General features: G+C 43.6%; 1 protein-coding gene across 1 annotated transcript in view; it reads right to left on the bottom strand.

Annotated features, from left to right (window-relative positions):
• UBR5 (ubiquitin protein ligase E3 component n-recognin 5) overlaps positions 1 to 6,000 on the bottom strand; it is a 138,427-nt gene that overhangs the window by 129,898 nt on the left and 2,529 nt on the right. The window lies entirely within an intron of this gene.

The raw sequence follows: 6,000 nt of genomic DNA on the forward strand, positions 1-6,000 counted from the left end.
CCACAGATGTGAGATCTGACCTGAGCCGAAGCCAGATGCTTAACCGACTGAGCCACCCAGGCGCCCCTAAAGTTTTCATCTTTGAGGCACACCTGGCTGGCTCAATCAGTTAAACATCCAACTTCGGCTCAGGTCATGATCTAACAGCTCCTGAATTCAGGCCCCACGTCTGGCTCTGTGTGGACAGCTCAGAGCCTGGAGCCTGCTGCTTCAGATGCTGTGTCTGCCTCCCTCACTGCTCCTCCCCTGCTTGTGCTCTGTTTCTCTCTCAAAAATAAATGAACATTAAAAAAAATTTAAGCCTTCATCTCTGAGATTCATACTGAAGATATATCGATTAATTTATCTGATGGGGAGAGTGTTGAAACTAGACTAGCCATTGATTTGGTAGGTGATGAGATTACATATGTTAACTGGACATGATAACTGTTACACTCATGTGTTTATCATCCTATTGCCTCTACTTCTGTACATGCTTGAAATTCTCCATAATACAAAGCTTAAAAATAATTCTCAGAGTAAAAGCTAAAAACTCAATTAGAATAATATATCAACAATTCATAATCACATGGAGCTAGGAAAGGCTGTTCCCATTTGCTCAAATGCCCAGGTGGCAAAGTGACAGAATACAGACCACGACTGGAGTTTTCTTCATTAGAAGTAGGTATGATAAAACTGGGGGAAAGACGTAAGCGCATCCTCCTGCAATATAAAACTGCTTCCTTCAATACACCTCCCCCCCAGCATCTACTGGAGCGTACATTTTTTTAAGATGTTATTTTTTTTAAGTCATCTCTATAACCCAACATGGGGCTCAAATTTACTGAGATCAAGAATCGCGTGCTCTACTGACCTGGCCAGCCAGGGACCCGTACTGAAGTGCAATCTGACACAGGGTTCAGTGACTCAACTTTCCTTCAGAGTCTATTTCCTAAATAATCTAACTGCTAGGGGAAAATCCTGACCTTAGAATCCACCCCATTATTCCTAGGTGCACTTCGGTGTACTAATTTCCTTCACAAGTGTCTGCTTACTTCTAAGTCTACAATTTAGTCACTGATTTCTTGATTTATAAAAATCAGTTTGCCACTGTTTGCTTTGATTTTCAATTTTTTTGTTTGGCTATTTCATACCATCTTTTTTTTTTTTTAATTTTTTTTTTCTGCTGATTATTTTTGAGAGACAGAGAGAGACAGCGTGAGCAGGGGAGGGTCAGAGAGAGAGGGAGACACAGAATCCGAAACAGGCTCCAGGCTCTGAGCTAGCTGTCAGCACAGAGCCTGACGCGGGGCTTGAACCCACGAACCGCGAGATCATGACCTGAGCCGAAGCTGGATGCTTAACCGACTAAGCCACCCAGGCGCCCCTCATACCCTGTCTTTAATCTTACTTTCCTTAGTCAACTTCATTTAAGCATTTCAGTTAAACTTGCCTGTACTTTCTCAGTACCGTCCTTTAGTATTACTGTGTCTGGGTAACAATCTCAATAATCAATCAATAAATAAACAGTGAGCTTCCTCTCTGGTCTGGTGATGTGATGCTCTATCCCACAAAGACTAATACTTGTGTTTTTTGGTGTAGCACACTGAAATTTCAGACCGCTTTCAACTTATAACATCTGCCCACCACAATCTTTGTTCAGCTCCATCTAACTAACCCCTGGCACATTTTCAGGCTCCTACTGAGAAGGCAAGGATACCCTGAGTCTTTAAAACCCAACAGTTCCTAATAAAAATCAGGACAACTTACTAATGGCCTGGGGGGTAATTGGGCAGGGTAATTCTCTGGTGTGCGGGCTACACTGTGCATCACACGATGTTTAGCAGCATCTCTGGCCTCTACCCACTAGAGGCCAGTAACAATGGCCCGGCTCTTGACAATCAAAAGTATCTCCAAACACTGCCAGATATACCCCTGGGGAGGCAAAACACCACCCAGTGGAGAACCACTGATTTAAGACTAAGAAGCTGGATTCTGCCTCAATGCTAAGGACATGAGAGAAATCTCTTTGCTTTCCTGCTTTTCTATGTGAAAATCAGACAACACACACAACCATCTCTTCATATTTTCCACAGAACCCACATTATAATTGTTTTCCTACCCACCAACTCAGCTGTTTCTCACCAACCCTGAGATGGGTACTATGCCTGATTTAGAGACTGAGGTACTGGCTGGCGGCAGAGGGAGAGACAAGGGAGTAAGGTGTAAGTGCTTAAATGACTCACCTACCGCACATTTTAAGTAGCCTGGCTGAAACAAACCCAGATTGAAGAATTCCAAATTTCAAACCCCTCTCTGTATTACCTTACCTGGCAACCTTACAGCCCCTGAAGGGGAAGCTCCTTAAAGAAAAACCTTTTGATATGACAACCTCAACCAAGACTGTTTGATTGCACAACACATTATAATGCCAAAAAAGCAAAGCTCACAGGAAAATTCCGCATAGAGACACACAATGAGAACTGGTTCTTATTGTAAGGAACCTACATCCTGAAGAGTAATTCAGGACAGGGGCAAGTCATGGCATACCCACATCACCTTCAAAAGGCCTTTCTGAGGCTAGTTCTAGAAAAGAGCTAAGAGGGTCAGCCACCTGACAAAAGACATAAGTAGAAGGGGGACTTGAGAGGAAGGGGCAATCGGAACTCTAGGACATATACCTGCTCTAAAATTGCAATACCTCAGAAGGCAGAAATATCCCAGATTACGTGTCATGTGGAAAAGTGGAAAGATTTCTGGACTTAAAAAAAAAAAAAAAGAGCCATCATGTGGACCTCATCCGTCAGTAGGCTCACTGTGTACCCCCGGATAAATTCCGCCACTCTCTGAGCCTGTTTTCTCAACTCATTAGCGAAAAGACCCATCTCTGGGACTTTTTTGGCACTTAGTGAGATCTCAATGATCCGGCATTTCCAGCCCATGGCTTCCCGTAGTCTCCACAGCAGAACCATGTTCTTGGTATCCTTTTGTTATTTCTCTGAAACAATGATTTAAGCAGGAATACAGCACTAACTCAAAAAATTCACTAGAGAGAAAATCAAAAAGTCACAAAAGTATCTGAGCAGGGATGGTTTCAATTCACAGAGAGTATTTGCATAGGGCCAGCCACTCTGCACCAGGAACCTTGTAATCACTCTGGGAGCCCACAACCAACATCCTAGGCTCTTGGAATTCCTCTCCTCCGCCCTAGCCACCCCCACCCATACTCACCAACCACATTATTTGGTGTCCCAGGGCAATAATCAAAGACTTTAACCCAACATACAAAGACTATTAAAGAATTAGTATTTTGAAAAGACAAAGAAAAAAATCACAAACTTTTTTTATGATGAGTACCTTTTCGATATTTGATATGTCATACCATTACACTGAAACAAAATATTTGATTTTTAACAGGATATGGCTATTTTAAAAAGAAAACTTATTTGGAGGAAAAAAATATTGATGTTTTGAGGCCCCTTACATTTTTCCTTGGCTCAGCAATTTATTTGCAGCATCATACTGCCTGTCCAATCTTACTGCTTTTTGTACTGCTTCATGTACAATCTACTTACTTATACCGTTTTTCATCCAAAACTATCATTTATCACGTCATTTCTGTCATGGACAACATTTCTCATATAAAAGTCAAGCTAGAGTAGCACACTCTTTTCCACTACCAAAACTTACTCAATCTTGATCAAGTTTTTCTCTGACGATGAAAATATCCTGAGCTTCCTGGTTCCAGCTAAAAGACTCCAGAAAGCCAGTCTGTTTTGTAAACAGATGTTTCTCAAGCAATGCAGCAAGAGGCTGATCCCCATTACTCTACAACTAATATGCACAAAGGATTCTTCCTTCAGGAGGGGAGGCACAGAACAGCTCCCTCCTAAGTCAGCTGCATCAAAACAAGAGTGCAGGGCTGTCTCAAATGCTGCTCTCACAAATCTCAACAAATCATTCTTCACCACGACCAGACACAACTACAGGTCCCCCAAAATTCACCGAAGGCAGTTTCCTATTTGTCCAATTATCTGCCACCTCAAGGCACGCATTTTATAATCTAAATCAAACCCACTCCTGTTTCATCAAATGAAAACTCAAGACGATCTAAATATCCTTAATATTGTATACTGACATATTACAAGAATCAAAACTGAAGACTACTTGTTTACACCAGAATGAAAGAGGGGAAAAAGAGAGCTTAAAAAAAAAGATACATTACTTGTAAATGTCTCAGACTAGCTGAAGCAAAAGGAATGTTCATAAAATGAATCAAAGTGCCCAAGACAACTGCGAAATAGGTTTTGGCATGCATAATCAACTGAGTAAGCGAGTCAGGATTCTTGGTATATATAAAGTGGGACTAATATAGAAAACCTGGCCTACTTCTCTCCTTCCTGGTGCAATTCTCGAAGTCACAAGCCACGTTACACTACAAGCACCATCAACTCTGTTCCCTGAATGACAGTAGAGCTATCCTCACTACGAATCCGGTTCCAAGATTTACCAAAAAATCTTATGTCCAAATCTTAAAAAAAGATCTCTATCTCTAGTGAAATAAAATCAGAGTAAGGACCACATAAGAAAATGTTAAAAATAAATGGCAAAACTTAGTTTGGTATTTAAAGGAACTGTGTGACAAGTCCAAATGGCTAATGTTTTCAGAAACTATTTTAAAAGTTGCATAGACGTTGTTAATACAATATAGCTACAGCAAAGATTAGACAAAACTGAACCCGGCGCCCCAAACTGAGCGGCCAGCTTGCCGGGGAGAAGCTGTCTGAGGCACCAGAGGTGGTTAGATACTCGGAGACCAAGGCCAGTACCTTAGCACCAAGTTAGGCCTCTTCCTCCCTCCGGGAAGCGCTTGACAAACAGGGCGTCACGCAACTTATGTCACCCAGTCACTTAGCAAAAATCTACCTAACTTCTAAACTTGGGTCCAGAGGCCTTTTATACTCAAAAGAAATAGAAGTAGAAAGCAGCTAATATTATTAAGGAAGAGGGAAGCTTAAAATGCCCCACTTTCTGGCCCCTAAATATTTAGCCCATCATCAGATCGGAGTCCTAAATTCTAAGACTTTCTTTAATGGAGGCCTCCCTCAACCTTCTCCGGGTCTCGGTTTTGTAACAGTGAAGGAACTTTTCCTGCTTTATCTTAGTTCCCTGAGAGCAAGCGGCCCTGCAATTTAATATCCCAAACTGGCAGGGAACGGGAGGAGGCAAAGGGAGGAATCCACAGCCAAAATAGCCTTCTTATTAAAGACAAAAAAAAATTATAATTCCTCCTCCACCCATAGCAACCCATCCCAGAAATTTACAGCTTGTTAAGAAAGCAGCACTGCGAACTGCAAACGTAAGAGTTTTTCTTTGACTCTACGCACGGTTTTCAGCTGTCAAATTACAACTCAGGAAAACACTATCATTAGAATAAAAAAGGAAACAAAAAAGCTCGCACCATAGGGGCTGGGAGAAGGAGCTAACCAGACCCGTTTAGGAAGGAGAGCAAAGGGAATCCAATCCACTTCCCCACCCCCGCCTGCATTTATCCCCTCCCCGGGCGGGCAAACCTCACTGCAGGAGCTCAAATTTAATAATAATAACAATAATCATGGCGCTTCCCACCACCACCCCCCACCCCTGCGATCTGCCAGGAATCAGCCTCCTCCTCCCCCAGGAGCTCCAGGCTTGGCAGGTCCAGACCTCCCCACCGGACTCAGGTCCCAGGGACCCGGCCGAACCTAGTCTACCCCGGGGCCCCTCGCCCCGCTTCTTCTCTTCCCTCTCTTTTTACCTCCACCATCCCCCATCCGCATTGTCTGTCTCAATTCAACTTTGACTAATATGGATTCCTCGGGCCTGGGCCGGGCGGTAATTACAGCCCGCCCCCCCCCCGAAAGCCGGATTCCACCCCCCCATCTCCGCCGAGTTCAACGCGGTTCCTCGGAGAGAGACCGGGGGGGGGGGGAGGGGGGAGAGCGGGAGGGAAGAGGTTGCAGCGCGCTTTCCCGTCTACAC

Source organism: Suricata suricatta, chromosome 15, assembly GCF_006229205.1.
Source record: "Suricata suricatta isolate VVHF042 chromosome 15, meerkat_22Aug2017_6uvM2_HiC, whole genome shotgun sequence".
Taxonomy (NCBI): Eukaryota; Metazoa; Chordata; class Mammalia; order Carnivora; family Herpestidae; genus Suricata; species Suricata suricatta.